This window comes from Lontra canadensis, unplaced genomic scaffold (assembly GCF_010015895.1).
Source record: "Lontra canadensis isolate GAN:19392208 unplaced genomic scaffold, GSC_riverotter_1.0 scaffold132, whole genome shotgun sequence".
Taxonomy (NCBI): Eukaryota; Metazoa; Chordata; class Mammalia; order Carnivora; family Mustelidae; genus Lontra; species Lontra canadensis.
Window position 1 is genome coordinate 2,043,719 of NW_022631126.1, and position 16,165 is coordinate 2,059,883.

Sequence of the window (16,165 nt, forward strand, 5' to 3'; positions counted from 1 at the left end):
CCAGTTTCTATTCTCATTGATGCAGTAACTTCCTGTTTCCCTGCCTTCTGGCCGACCATTACAACTTTTTTTAACGTGAAGAGTGAAAATGGCACATCAGGCACATCATATGCAAGCCTTTCTTTACTTGTCAGTGAAGTGGAACATCTTTTGATTTTTTTATTGCCATATGTATTTTTCCCATGTCTGCTGACCATTCCTGGTCTTCTGATCTTTGTATGTTTTTCTTTTGGGTCAGCCAGCAATTTTTTTTTTTTTTAATATAATTTGGCTGAATTTTAGAGTCCATAAAGTTATGTTTGGAATGGCTTGCACATTTGGTTGGTGAATCTTATGCTGCTGATTTTATTCAGAATAAGAATACTAACATTTCCTGTATACTAAAATTTGGACTTGACTAATGTGTTTGTTTTAGTGATGGGACTGTATAACCTTACCATTTTCTAAACTTTTTTTCTGATGATCCATGTGGTTAAGGCTTACATTCTTCCCCACTTGGCTTCGTGTTTGTCATAACATCCCATAAAAACAGGTTTAATTATAGGAAAGCGATTCCATTGCCAGAAAGCTGTGGAGCTCACCTTGGTGAAGTAATTTTTTGGTAATCGTCTGTTAACTGGGCTTATGAACCAGAATGTTATTTTAGAATGCTAAAGGATATATGAAGTAATTTCATAAGGGAGTTTACCAGTCATGCATAGTGTGTCTCTGATTTTATTTTCTCCTGAAACTCCCCTCATGGCAGAGAGCGCCTCCACCTGGTTAAAGGAAGGCACCTGTCCTGGGATATAGGTCAGAGCATCTCTGTAAATCTGACATTCCTTGAAACTCTTGGGTTGTACCTTAAACGTTTATTGTTTAAAAATCATTATACTTTCTTTCTCTCTTCCGTCCTCCCTACCTGCCCTCCCCAATCTTCACAAGTGAATTAAAGACCCAGGCACATATGTTATCTTTGAGGAACACAGGTGACCTTCATCTCATTTTACTGTGGGGGTGACCGGTCCATGTTTCCAGACATTTGTGGACAGACCTACTTGGCTGAGAAGTGCTGAAAAATCCCATCCTGGTGTAATCTTAAAGGAGAGTTCTTTTTTTTTTTTTTTTTTTTTTTTAAGATTTTATTTATTTATCTGACAGATCACAAGTAGGCAGAGAGGCAGGCAGAGAGAAAGGAGAAAGCAGGCTCCCCGCTGGGCAGAGAGCCTGATGTGGGGCTGGATCCCAGGACCCTGGGATCATGACCTGAGCTGAAAGCAGAGGCTTTAACCCACTGAGCCACACAGGTGCCCCATTAAAGGAGAGTTCTTATGAAGAGAAGATACTTGAAGGCTTTCAAAGACCTCAAACAAATATCAGAAAAGATTTTGAGAAAAAAAAATACCCCTTTATACCTTGATAATGAACAGCTCGAAAGTGAAAGGGCTTTGAGTGGACCACTTTTATCCACACATACTCCTTGACATTTACCCCTTGTGGTTTTGATGATTGCCAGTGACCTTCAAAGCCTTTGATAAATCATTTGTTATTTTAAAAAGGTATTTCTTGCAGTGTCTAGAACAAGTCACTTGGCTAGTGAGTGGGTCCAGCTGACCTCCTAGCTCAGTGCAACCTGGGTTGTTGTTTTTTTTTTTTTACCATTCTGGGTTGTGACTTGGGAGTTACAAGAGTCTTCATTACTTTATGGAAGATAATCCCCCAAAGAAATTGGAACTGGTGATACAAATGAAAAGATGAGGAAGTTAAAGTTCTTAGTGAGGAAGTAGAAGTCCTGGATAAATTCAAGAGTAGAATGTTAAGTTTGGTGTCTTGGATTCACCATGCCCTAGGTGTAGAAGGAAAGGAAAGCAGTTCCTAATACTGGAGGAATGCTGGTCTACTGCAAATATTGCTGATGATGGAGGGAAAGTTGAAAAGACTTTATAACTTGTGAGGCTCCTGGGTGGCTCACTCAGTAGAGCGTCGGAGCCTGGTTTTGGCTCAGGTCATGATCTTGTGGTTGTGGGATTAAGCCCTGCATTGGGCTCTGCGCTCATGTGTAGTCTGCTTCAGGTTCTTTTTCCCTCCCTCTGTCCCTTCCCACTCATGTGCACACTCTTTCTCTCAAATGAGTATCTTAAAAAAAAGAAAAAGGAAAGACTTGTGGTAGGAAGTCTGTGCATGGCTCTGTGTGTGTGTGTGTGTGTGTGTGTGTGTGTGTGTGTGTTTTAAGATTTTGTTTATTAGAGAAAGAGCAAGAACAGTAGGGGAGAGGGAAATGTAGGAGAGGGAGAAGCAGACTCCCCACTGAGCAGGCAGCCCAGTGTGGGCCTGGATCCCAGGACTCTGAGATCATGACTTGAGCTGAAGGCAGACACTTATCCCACTGAGCCACCCAGCTGTCCCTATGTGTGTGATTTCTAATTTGGTAATTTTTTTTTTACCAAAATGGAAAGTTAGGAGGTGGAGGAAGCACTGTCGGTGAATTTGAGGGCTTTCTTGTAATAGCATTGCAAATAATTGGGAAGAAATCTGCTTTACAGTTAATGTGAGGATGGAAAGGGTGAAGATAAGTTCTAGAATTTTTTTTTTTTAAGATTTTATTTATTTATTTGACAGACAGAGACCACAAGTGGGCAGAGAGGCAGGCAGAGAGAGAGGGAGAAGCAGGCTCCTTGCTGAGCAGAGAGCCCGATGTGGGGCTCGATCCCAGGACCCTGGGATCATGACCTGAGCTGAAGGCAGAGGCTTTAACCCACTGAGCCATCCAGGTGCCCCAAGTTCTAGAATTTTTTAACTTCTGGAATTTTGTAACTCTGGATGAGAAGGTACATGTCAGCAGATGATTACTGTGCTAGGGGAAAAGTGCAGAGATAGAGCCTTGTAAGGGGTACAAATATATTTAAAAAAAAAAAAAAAAAAGCCTGGCCAAATTAGAGCGCTGTATCAAGGAAGGCTTCCCAAAGGAGTTGACACCTGGATTGGGTTTCAGAGCAGAAATAGGAAGTCACGAGGCAAGAATTTGGGGCTTGAGGAGAAGCAGAAGGGCCACTTTAGGGCAGATGGAGCCACAGATGTGCATGGAAGAATGGTCAGTTCTTGAAGACGAAAGCTTTGAAGTGCTGCAGCGCGAGCTAGCAGGCAGCCCCGATGATTTCTGTGAAGGCATCCATTCCAGAAAAGTCTTTTATTGAATTCATGACAAAAGGAGCCCTGTGCTTTTATCCAGCCCTGGAAATTATTCATCTATATTCCACATTCTGTTTTGAGAGAAAGAGTAGTGATCTTCCAAGGATTGATTTCTTTAACTTAAACATCTTATTTTGAAGTACTTTTAGACCTGCAGAGGAGTTGCACAAATAGCACAGGGGGTTCCTGCATCCTCTTCTCCCATGGGAATTTAGTTTTAAAAAAAAAGTAGTCAAGCCTTCTGAGACTTGTGACTAGTGAGTTAGCTGAGTTTCTGTGGCTACTTCGTTCTCATACCGTTTAGTGACTGAAGTAGGTGCTGACGCTGTCACGGTCTTCTCCACCACCTCTTGATTTTGCATAGTTATTTTTTCCCCTTATGGGAAAAAGTATTTTGAACTCTGTAGGTTATTGTTAAAAGTACAAAACAGGAGCTCACTGTCCTCTGATTCAACTTCTTGCATTTTGTTTCCTTCTAGTCTTTTTTCCTGTTTACTTTTTAAATGTGGCTGAGATCACACTGTAAATGCACTTTTTTCCTTCTGCTTTTTCCATGTAACATTATAGTATAAGTGGTTTTCCAGATCATCAAATACTTCATAAATATTTACAGTGGCTGGGTAATACTGCATTGCATGGATTCTTGGGTAGTTGGGTTGTTCCTTTTTTTTTTGCCATTGTAAATAATAATGTGATTAATGTTTTCGCAAAGAGCTTTTTCTGTATTTCAGAAAATTGCCTTAGGCTAGGTTCCCAGAAGGACCCAAGGGTATGAAGATTTTTTAATAAACTTTTTATTTTAAAATAGTTTTAGATTTAGTATGAACATTTTTAAGGTATGTCATCAGACATTTTCTGGAAAGTTTATACCAGTTTATCCTTGCCACCAGCTGTAGATAATACACCCCTCAGCACCGGGTACTCTTAAGAAAATTGTTGCAAACTTAATAGGTTAAAAAAAAATGGCTTCATTGTTCCATAATATCTTTTTGGGGGTGGGGTAGGAAGAGTTATCACCAACTTAGATTTTATTTTTGTCCTTTTTTTTTGTTTTTTGTTTTTTTTTTTGCTAGCTGCGTCCTCCGTTTTTGTCTCTTTATAGGATTTATAGGTCACACTTGTAGGTTTATTTTATGTTTATTTAACTATTTACTTAAGCATCCTTTATACTTAACTTTAATGTATTAGAAATGGGGCCTTAACATATTTTTTCCCCCACAGTGAAGGGTTTTTTGTGTGTGTGTATGGTAAAATGAACATGAAATTTACCATTTTCAAATGTACAGCTCAGTAACAGTAGAGAGTGTACATTCACAGTGATGCGCCTGTGTCCTCATTGCTGGCTTGGCACACATTCGAGGCGTGGTCATCTGTACCCCGGGTGGGAGCAGTACTGGAGCGTCTTCTTCTGAGTGCTTTCTTCCCCTTCTCGTTCTTTCCTTCCCACAGGAAGGATGTAGCTCCTGATTTATTCATGAGGGTTGCATTGGGAAGAGCCCAAAACCACTGGCCGGTGTCTCCCAGGTGTGAGGTCTCTGTGTCAGAACTTTGCCTGGCTCTGTCCTTGGACTTCTCTCCCCTGCTTATCTTCAAAAGAAGCTGTCACCTGCCGTGTCCTGCCTTTTCTATTGTTGCTAGGCCTGACTGGGCAGTTCAGGATGGGAAGGAGGAGGCATTGCCGCTTGGCCAGTCGTGAAGAGGACATTGGACTTTGATCTGCACTTGGTTGCTTGTGACTATGTAGCAGCTGGCTAGAACCTGGAAGGGAGAAAGGAAGTGATTATCCTCCTTCAAAACCCAACAGTCTGAAACGGCCTGCCGTTTTTTGCCAAAGTGAAAGAAATGTTATTTTAACTGGTATGTAAAATGCCAGTGCTGTCTGGGAATAATTCAGGATGAAGGTGGCATGGGTTTTTACAAACTTGCCCTTAAACAGTTGCAGGTAGTAAGAGCAGCTGATGTGAAACCCTTTATGTATGAGCTGTAGCGTTGATCGGGGCTTTAGATCGGCAGCATGCATTTATCGTGCTCTGTCCGCTTCATACTCATTCATTCCCTGATTTCATGCTTTGCAAGGTAACGCCAGCTCACTCATCATCCTCATAGCCCTAGAACGCTGTGTCCTCCTTTAAGGGGTAGAGGAGCTGCTGCTGGGAGAGAGGGCTCTGGTGGCTGTGCTCGGGGCCTTCACTTCACCAGCAGTAGCTGGTCGACTTTGGGCAGGATACTCTCTCTGAGCTTCGTTTTCCTTCTCTGAAAATGAGGTTGGACTTGCTGTTCTCTGGGGTTTGTGTTTCTCTCTTAAAATTCAGTGGTTCTGTTTTAGGATTTCTTGATAGCATGCCTTGTGTTAACGTGCTCAGTATCTCTTGCGTTTAATTGACTAGGCGTGCAGATATAAATATTCATCCTCCTGGGAGAAGTACCTGGGAAAACGCAGCAGATGGAATTGTGAAGAGAGAGCCTATTTGGGGCTCGATTACTCAGTTATGTTAGACAGTTTCTTGCACAATAACTGTTCTTACCATTTGCTTTTTCGGCTGTGTAATTAAAGCCTTCCACTGTAATCTAAATAAATAAGCATGTAACTTACATGTATTTGAGCTCCTAGTGGGATATGCTTGTTGCACAGCCAGCAGATGCAAAATTTTTAATGCCCAGGCTATGTACTATCCTCTTTAGAAAACAGCGTGTGATAGTAAACCTGGCATCTGAGAGAACCGTCCGTCTCCTCTTGCCTGTTGGATCCTTGTTTCTCACTTTCCCTTTCCTCTTTACCCAGGCAGCTTGGAGCAGTGCGGAGCAAAGTCGGAGGTACCAATCTAACAGAAGTTTTTAAAAACTTTTTATTTTTTATTTTTACCTTTTTATTAACATGTACTGTATTATTTGTTTCAGGGGTACAGGTCTGTGATTCATCAGTCCTAATGCAATTCACGGCACTCACCATAGCACATACCCTCCCCAGTGTCCCACCCTATATCCTTCCTACCCCCCTCCCCTCCAGCAACCCTCAGTTTGTTTCCTGAGATTAAGAGTCTCTTATGATTTGTCTCTCTTCTCTGGTTTGTCTTGTTTCTTTTTTCCCCTCCCTTCCCCTGTGATCCTCTGCCTTGTTTCTCAAATTCCTTACATCAGTGAGATCATATGATTGTCTTTCTCTGATTGAGTTTTTTGCTTAGTGTAATACCCTCTAGTTCTATCCACGTCGTTGCAGATGGCAGGATTTCGTTTTTTTTTTTTGATGGCTACATTTAAAAAACTTTTTATTTGGAAATAATTTCAAGCTCACAGAGATTGCAAGGAATTAGTACCGAGAACACTCTCATGCCTTGACCCAGACTCCACTATATTGCTAACATTTTGCTCTGTTTGCCCTATTACTTATGCCTTTTCTATGTATGTATGTATGCACGTGTAGTGGTTTTTTTCTGAACTGTTGGAGAGGAAGTCACCTCCGTCCTTGCCATTGACCCCATGTAGTGTATTTTCTCACAGGGATGTTCTCTTACAAAGCCACAGTGCAGTTATCAACATCGGTTAATTCAGGACTTTGATCTTATCTACTGTCCATATCCAGTGTTGTCCTTTGGCCCAGTTCTGTCCTTCATAGCATGTTTTCCTCATAAGCACAGCATCTAGCCTTAGAGTGTAGCATTTACTTGTCATGATGCTGTAATCTTCTTTAGATTTGTTCTAAATTTTTGAAACTGGTGCTCCTGTCCAGCGGTAGCTAATTGGTTCTTCTTGTTTTTATGTATTGTCCCATATAGTACATGGATAGGTTTTCCTAGCATCAAACATACTGTCCACCGTGTACAAGATGTTTCCTCTAAATAGTCCCTTGGAGGGGGGCGAAAAAGTTGCTTCAATTTTATCACCACCACAGGGGGACCAGTTGGATCTTCTGGCCCAGATGCCTGGCAGTTATCCTGTTTCTACCTCCTAGTCCCCAGAAGTAGACCCCTTTTGTTCATGGAAGAGTCTGACCCAAACCCAAGAAATACTTGGAGGTTTTTTTTTTTTGCCATTGGTCAGCTTGATGCAGAAAAGTGCCTTTTAATGGTTAGAATTCTGTTCAGATGTGGCTAAAGTCCGTGTTTTAATCAGATACTGATCTGATCATCATGCATCAGTATCTGTGTGACGCTACTGTACAAAGTTATAGCCGTGGTTACTCCCAGAGGGTACATATTTTCAGGGTTACGCTGTAGGCAAGACAGTATGCAGCCCTTGTGAGGCAAATGCATAACTTCAGTAGTTAGTTCCAGCCATCCGTTCACGGACTCATGGTAAGTGCATCACCCCGGACTTGCTTTCCCAGAACATGGAGTGTCTCCCTTTCTTTCCTGCTGTAGAAAACATTTTTTTCCTGTAACTCCTGTACATAATTTTTGGAGTTAATTACTTCCCTGTACATCTGGAGCCCTAGATGACCCCTCTGTTTAGCCTTGCCTCTATTTCTTTATCACAGACTGACTAAGGGACACCTGGACTACGGGCGTGGCTTGACAGAGCCTTGTATAAGCAAGGCACTCTGCTCACCGGGTTTCAGGGCCTGCCCTTCTGAGCGCTGGACTTCCAAGGTCTAATTGGTTTCGACACAGTTTGTTTTTAGAGAGGTTAAATGAGATTTCTACTTAATCACGATGTGTGGTTCGTTTGTTTGTTTGTTTGTTTGTTTCTTTCTTTCTTTCTTTCTTTCTTTCTTTTTTAAAGTTAGTATCTGCCCTTTCAGACACACAGAGCAGAGACAGGAAAGTGGGAAAAGACCGGTGAACGTTGCCCTCCTGGCTGGGGCTTCCTCTTCAGGCTTTCCTGTCTTAGCATTCTGAGCCGGGTGACATCAGAGGGGCCAGATAGATGTCACACTGATTCCCATCATGCCTTCTTTTAAGCTTTGTATTTCATCTCATGTTCGTAGGCAGGCCGGAGGGCCGGAGGGACTTCTTTGCTCATCTGTTTTCTTTGCCGTGAAGAGAGTAGGGGAGAACGAGTGGAGAGTTTGAACACCCACGATAATCCTGTTAGGTTTCCAGAAGTTTATATGAGGTTGAATGTCTCTGCCAATGGCATCTGTCGTGACACATCAGGCATACTTCGCAGCCTTGCTCAGCGGCTAGTACAGAATCGCTTTTCTCAGATACCTTCTTTATACACAGGCAGGTGGAGTAGTAACATTGTTCTGGATATGCCGCGGGAATGTTGAATGGGGATCTGGGATGCTAGTCCTCATTTTTTTAGGTTTGGTGTCAAGGAGGCTGTGAACCTAAATATAGGAGGCTCATCTGATTCGCCTCTAGGATATGTGAGATGTGGCTCCTGGAAAAGGTGCCAAAAAGCTTGATAAAAGCTTCTTTGAAAAAGAGTCTTTTTTTCCCCCAGCATCGATTTTGTAAAAAGGTTATGCTTTATTACTTTTTACTTCTTTAAAGTAGGCTCCATGCCCAGCATAGAGCCCAGCAATGTGAGGCTTAAACACAGGACCCTGAGATCAAGACCTGAGCTGAAATCAAGAGTCAGATGCTTAACTGACTGAGCCCCCCAGGCGCCCCAAAGGTTATGCGTTAGAGGGGGTGTTATAGAGGCAATTAGATAAAACACAACAAATTTAAGCCAGGGTTTGAGAAACCTGTCACATAGGTGCCATAAGGGACCATTTAATCACCTTCAGTCTCAGTGTTTTTTAAGATATATTGTTAGCAGTCTCCTCTTTGTTTGTTTGTTTTTTAATCTTTATTGCGTGCTTGTGAGCAAAGGTCACTGTGTCAGAGGCCCTAAAGGGGGAAATTTTTAAATAGTCACATGTATCTTAAATCTGGAGGGATCACCAGTATTCCTGAGAAACTGAAAGTGATACTGTCTTCTTGTTCCGTTTTCTCTCCTGAATTCGGTCTAAAATGTCTGAGCAGCAGTCCATGCTGAATGTGGTAGAAAGTGCAGATGTGTTAGGCAGAGTCTCTTTCCAGGCACTTCATGTTCTGGTTAAGGAGAGAGGCCCAGTACTGATGATGTGTTAACTTACAGATGGGGCTTTTGGCCCTTTCTTTATTCCTGGCACTGTGTTCACTGTGTGCTTTATACAGTTTACTTAATCCCTAGAATGATCCCATGTGTTGGGTTCTCTTATCCCCACGTGGGCACAAAAGGAAAAAAAAGGAAAAAAAAAACCCTGACAGATTAAATAACTAGGCCGAGGTTGAGGTGCATTTGGAAAACCAAAACTGAGGAGCCCAAGCCCGGAGCCTGTGCTATTCCGTCGCAGCGTGTGGAACTGACCAGAGAGCAGGGCCACGGCAAAGCTGCAGTACCGGTTGCATGACAGAGACTCAGGGTACAGGGAAGGAAGCCGTGCTGTAAACTTCTGTTCTGTGAAAAATTCCATGAGTAGAACTGAATTGCAGACCCAGCAGCAAATGCAGGATGGGAATCAACATTTGCTTAGGAGACCATGAGTGTTCAGACTGGAGTGTTGGCTGCTTGTGGTGAGAGACGGTGAGTCAGGCATGCTTTCCTTCTCCATTCATCCTAGTAAACTTCTCTGCATTGTTTAAAACACAAGATACGTTATCTCCTCTGCCCCTCAGACAGAGTTAATTCCCTTTGGGCTCCTGAACCTAGCCATACCTCTGTCACTGCTAGATGATGTAAACCATTGTATTCTCCTTTTGTGTATAGGCTCTCCCCGTCTCTCCCCAGGCTTCCTCCAGTTCCTTGAAGTCAGTGACGGTCTTACCTTTATATCTCTGGGGCTTAACGCAGAGTCAGTTAGTGAGCATTGAGCTGATTTGTCGAATGAATGGCTGTCCAGATTCAAAGGCTCTTTAAAGGTAGATTTACAATAACTGGGGACAAAGAATCAGCGCTGAGAAGAATTTATCTGGTGTGAAGCACAGATTGGATTGGAATTGGGGAAGCTGACATCAAGGCGACCAAGCTTAGAGAAATTACAGTAACCTTGACAGGAGGGGATTAGGGCCTGGGAGAAGTTGTGGTGAGGGAAAAGGTGCAAATCTAAAAGACAGTGGAAAGCAGGAACCAGCCAGCCAGATGACCTTAGTTGTGGGCATAGATGATATAAGGAAGAGTCAAAAAATTTTTCAGATTACGTGATCCTTCCCCTTTCAAGTTTTCCTTATAATTTATTAGGTGATTAGTGGTGTTGGTTGACTTTGTTGCTCCTTAATAAATGAGTCTGTAGTAGATCCTGTCTCTGAGCTGCTGAACTGTGAGCAGTGGTATAAAAGGAGCAGATGCAGTCAGAGCAGGCCAGCTGAAAGCTCCTCCACTTCCCAGATTTTAACTTTCTGGAACAAAAAACTTTGGTTTATTTTAGATATTCACATAGCTCTCTGAGAGTATCTTCTGACCCAGGTTTATTTTCGATTCCTGCCCCAGGGTTTTAATTTGCTGCTGCGGTAAGCCAGGGAACTCTTGGGGAAGCACACACAGGTTTTCGGGATTGTAATCCTTTGTATTTCGCCCTCAACAGCTCTGAAAACAAATAGGTGAGGCCTCCCACTCACATGTGACCTGCAGGCCCCCAGTTGCTCTCAGTAGTTGTGTAAGTAGAAGAAAAAACACACCTTCTAAATTCGGCATCTGAAAATACCAACCTGAACGCTGAAAATAAGTATGACATTAGTTTTTTATTTTTATTTATTTATTTTTAAAGATTTTTATTTATTTATTTGACAGACAGAGATCACAAGTAGGCAGAGAGGCAGGCAGAGAGAGAGGGAGGAAGGAGGCTCCCCACTGAGCAGAGGGCCTGACGCGGGGCTCGATCCCAGGACCCTGAGATCATGACCTGAGCCAAGGACAGAGGCTTTAACCCACTGAGCCACCCAGGAGCCCCGACATTGATTTTTTAAATGGTGCGTGTGTATTTACAGGGAAGTAATGTAAAGATCATGCTTGTGTGCCTAACCCTGAGATCAAGGAGACAGAATGGTACTAGCATCTCAGAATCCCTTTTCCCCAAAGGTGACCACTATTGTGATTATAACGCACCACAGGTGCATCGTGCTTGCTTTTAAAATTAGCATGCAGTGGATAATGCCCTCAACGTTGTGTTTGTGGGGTTCGTCCATGTTGTAGCACGTAGCAATATTTATCCATTCTTGTTGTCCTAAATGTTCTTCTGGTGAATAAACTACTTATTTATCCATTCCACTGGTGATGGTCATTTGGGTTCTTTTGATTTTTTTGGATATTATGAGTAATGGTGCCGTGGACATTTGTGTACCTTGTTTTTGATGTATTTGTACAGATTTCTGCTGTGAGTTATCAAGGAGTAGAATTGTAGGATCATAAGGTATGCATGTGTTCAGCTGCCATTGGTTTTCTTTTTTAAAATTATTCTAAATTCCAGTGTACTTAGCATATGGTATTATATTGGTTTCAGGTTTACAATATAGTGATTCAACACTTCATACGTTACCCTGTGCTCATGACAGGTGCACTCCTTAATCCCCATCTCCTGTTTTACCCATCCCCTCATCCACCTCCCTTCTGGTAACCATGATTGTTCTCTGTAATTAAAGGTCTGTTTCTTGGTTTGTCTCTTTTTTCCCCTTTGCTCATTTTTGTTTCTTAATTCCACATATGAGTGAAATCATATGGTATTTGTCTTTCTCTCACCAAGTTATGTCACTTAGCATTCTACTCTCTAGCTCTATCCATGTCATTGCAAATGGCAAGATTCCATTCTTTTTTATGGATAAATAATACTCCATTGTGTATATCTACCACATCTTCTTTATTCATTCATCTTTCGATGGATGCTTGGGCTGTTTCCATAATTTGGCTATTGTAAATAATGCTGCTGTAAACATAGGGGTGCATGTATTCCTTTGAATTAGTGTTTTTATATGGGTTAATGCCCAGTAGTGTGATTACTGGAGATAGGGTAGCTCTATTTTTAACTTTTTGAGGAACCTCCATACTGTTTTCCAAAGTGACTGCACCAGTTTGCATTCTGACCCAGCAGTGAACGAGGGTTCCTTTTTCTCTACATCCTCACCAACACGTGTTGTTCTTGTGTTGTTGGTTTTAGCCATTCTGACAGGGGTGAGGTGATATCTCATTGTAGTTTTGATTTGCATTTCTCTGATGATGAGTGATGATGAGCATCTTTTCATGCGTCCTCTGGATGCCTTTGGAGAAATGACTGTTCATGTCTTCTGCCCATTTCTTAATTGCATTGTTTGCTTTTTGGGTGTCGAGTTGTATCAGTTCTTTATATGTTGTGGACACTAACCCTCTATCAGATATGTCATTTGCAAATATCTTCTGTTCAGCCAAATAGTTTTCTGAAGTGGTTATCCCAGTGCACACTCCTACCAGCTGCACTCTATGCATGTGCCCGCTGTTCAACATCCTTACCAACACTTGTTATTGTCCTTTAAGTTTAGCCATTTTGGTGAATGGGTAACACTGTTGTGTTTTTAATTTGCATTTTCCTGACAGCTGATGAGGTTCTGTATAGGCTTTTGAATACCTTCTTATGATGAACTATTTGCCTGTCCAAAAAAAATGAGTCATTTGTTTTTTGTCTAAGTCCTCTGTTAGTTATTTATGTTGGAAATCTCTTTCCCTGCTCTGTGGGTTTCTTTTGAACTCTCTTCATTGTGCCATTTGATGAATGTTCTGATTGATTAATCCTTTCCTTTCCTTTATGTTTAGTGCATTTATGTGTCTTATTTAAGAAGTTTTTCCCTACTCCAACGTCATGAAGATGTTCTATATTATTTTCTAGAAGCTTTATTATTTTATCTCTCACATTTTATACCTGTAATCCAACTGGAATTTTTTTCATGTGAATATATCTTACTTGGTTTTAATTTAATCTTCTCTTTCCTTTGTTCTTCAAGATGTGGATCTCCTATCCCAAGCACAAGCTGTGAAGCATTTGGGTGTATTTGAACCCTGAATGTGCTTCATAAATTAGTGCAGTGCTTGAGTAGTCTTTGGGAATTGGAACCTTCACTTCCTACCACATCATGGCACTTGGTTTTTGTTTTATGTTTTTGTCCCTTTATTGCTAGGAAGGGTAGTCTGCTGGAATATTACCACTTCCTTACTTTTAATTCTTAAACCCACAGCAATCTGGATTTTGGCTTCGCCACCTGTTTGAAACATCTGGCAAAGGTTCCAGTAGCTTTCTTGCCAGTTGGGGTGACTTTTCCAATACCCTGTGGCCATTTGCAGGTTTTGAGCTTATCTTTTATGTTTTATCATCTCTTTCTAATTGTATGACGTTGGCAAGGCTTCTTCGGCCTTCTTTTTGTCTCCTGTAAACTTACATAGTTTAATTTTTAAAATCCAGTTGGAAAAGCCTCACTAGATATGTTTGGACAAAGCCTGTAAAGCCCGAGGACATGAATCTCCAGTTTCAAAGTAGGCCTGACCTCTTCTCTCTCTCTCTTTCTCTTTTTGTTTTGTGTTTTGGTCTGTTTTCATTTGGTATTTAAGACCAAATACAAATGATAGCAGCCATAACTGAATTAGATCTTCAGAGTTTACATAGCAGCTTTACACGGGTTGCCGTGAGGTAGGTATTAGTACTTACTACAGTATAGGGGTGATTGAAAATGTGAGCAGCCTGCTGTTTGTTCTTGTTGGGAAATACCTGGTGATACTACTGGGTTAGGTTTTAGAGTTTCTGTTTTCATGTGACCATCGTTGGGTGGAGGGCATCCAGTCTGATCCTTCTGGATGTTTAAATCTTTCCTGCTTTTCTACTGGAATGCTTCTCGGGTTTGAGCTGGGGAGGGGTGGATGGGACTGGGAATGGAGTTAGAATTGCATTTTTTGGAGAGATTGTCCCGAATTTGCCCCAGTAGCATTTAATACGTGGCTGGGAGTTAGCGAGTTCACAAACCTCTGCCTCAAGAACCAGTACAGAATAGACCCTGATGGTTGAGTTCCTGAATGTGGTGAGCTCAGGTGTTTACTAGGCTTAGCTTTGAAATGTTTCACTACAAGAAAAAGTTGGGGAGCAGGTGGGATCTGAAAAGGTCTTGAGTCTTCAGGGACCCATTTTGGCTCCAGAAGACCAACTGATTTATTTTAACTAAATGACTGACTTAAGTTCAACAGATATCTCTTAATTTATGTTAATTTTAATTTTAATTTTTTGCCAGTAAGTTGCTTGTGAGATTTTCCTTTGATTCTTTCAGATCTTTCCAGAAACATTTTTTTTAAAATAGCAAATCCTTTTTTCAAATGAAATGGGTATCCCAAGTCGATTTATGAAACAGACCAAGGCACTCTTTTACTTACAGCAGTTCATTTTAGGAATTTGAGTTTTCAGCATTTACTGAGGAAAGCAGGGACAGTGAGGATGTTTTGATCAACACAAAAACTTGAAACAGGTGAAAAAGATTTCAGGCTTCTTTTAGCCTGACACTTCAGTTATTTCACCACTTGAAAAAAATGTGTAGGTTTTTTTTTGTATTTTCTTTTTTAAAGCAGGCTCCAAGCCCAACACGGGACTTGAACTCATGACCCCGAGATCAAGAAGTCATGCGCTGTACCGGCTGAACCAGCCAGGTGCCCCAAAATGTGTAATTCAGATTAACCTGTGATCCAAGGATATTATTCAGTTGAGCTGATACATTGGTTTAAAAAAAGAGTAAGATTCAAGGGCTAATCTTTTTTTTTTTTTTTAAAGATTTTATTTATTTATTTATTTATTTATTTTTTAAAAGATTTTTATTTATTCATGGACAGACAGAGATCACAGGTAGGCAGAGAGGCAGGCAGAGAGAGAGGAGGAAGCAGGCTCCCCGCTGAGCAGAGAGCCCGACGTGGGACTTGATCCCAGGACCCTGAGATCATGACCTGAGCCGAAGGCAGAGGCCCAACCCTCTGAGCCACCCAGGCGTCCCTAAGATTTTATTTATTTATTTGATAAAGATCACAAGTAGGCAAAGAGGCAGGAAGAGGGTGGGGGGAAGCAGGCTCCCCACTGAGCAGAAAGCCGGATGCGGGGCTCGATCCCAGGACCCTGAGATCATGACCTGAGCTGAAGGCAGAGGCTTTAACCCACTGAGCCACCCGGGTTCAAGGACTAATCTTGATCATAAATACAAAATTCAGATAACTTGGAAGAGCTAAAACTATTACAGTAATTCATCACTCAGCATGTCATTGCGAGTTGTCATGGCATAGCCGTTTGTATGTGACTGCAGCATGGGAGGGACAGCCATGCCTGGTACTGTTTGAATGTGGTCCCCTTGTGTTCTGTGGTGTGCGTGTTCTGTCCATTGATGTCTGGGCTAGTGCAAGCCTGACCCCACCTCTGTAATTAGTACCAGTCCTAAGAGCCTATTTACCCACAGAGGTGGCCCAGTTCCTCAGTGTCTTCAAAAGTCAGTTACCAGGGGCACCTGGGTGGCTCAGTGGGTTAAAGCCTCTGCCTTCAGCTCAGGTCATGATCTCAGAGTCCTGGGATCGAGCCCCACATCGGGCTCTCCACTCAGCAGGGAGCCTGCTTCCTCCTCTCTCTCTGCCGCCTCTCTGCCTACCTGTAATCTCTGTCTGTCAAATAAATAAATAAAATCTTTAAAAAAAAAAAAAGTCAGTTACCAAGTGGAGGCCTCCGGTAATATTATGGTTTGATACATACAAGTATGTATGTATCAAATGAGTGTGGACACGTTTTAAAATACAGTTTTCATAGTCTGCTCTCACTGCGGGGGTGGGGGGGGAGGGGGTGGGCAATGGAGACGGTGTGGAGAAGGGAGGAGGGGGGAAGGTGGGGAGACTGCAGTTAAGAGATAATTAAGAAATCAGAACCGCCCTTGGCTCTTGGTCATCTCTGGGTAGATAATGCCAGTGAGAATTCAGAAATGGTCTAGGAGCGCTCACCTTTCCTCAGATGGGTGAGTGGAGTGTTGACTCCAACTCTCTGCTTCAGAGGACGTCGCCTATGTGAGTGGGAGAAGAGTAAGTGGGTTGGGGGCTCCACGTGGAGGAGGGAGAGGATGGG

General features: G+C 42.2%; 1 protein-coding gene across 3 annotated transcripts in view; it reads left to right on the forward strand.

Moving 5' to 3' along the window:
* Positions 1 to 16,165, forward strand: part of XPO6 (exportin 6) — a 101,296-nt gene that overhangs the window by 14,642 nt on the left and 70,489 nt on the right. The gene's annotated exons all lie outside the window — the stretch shown is intronic.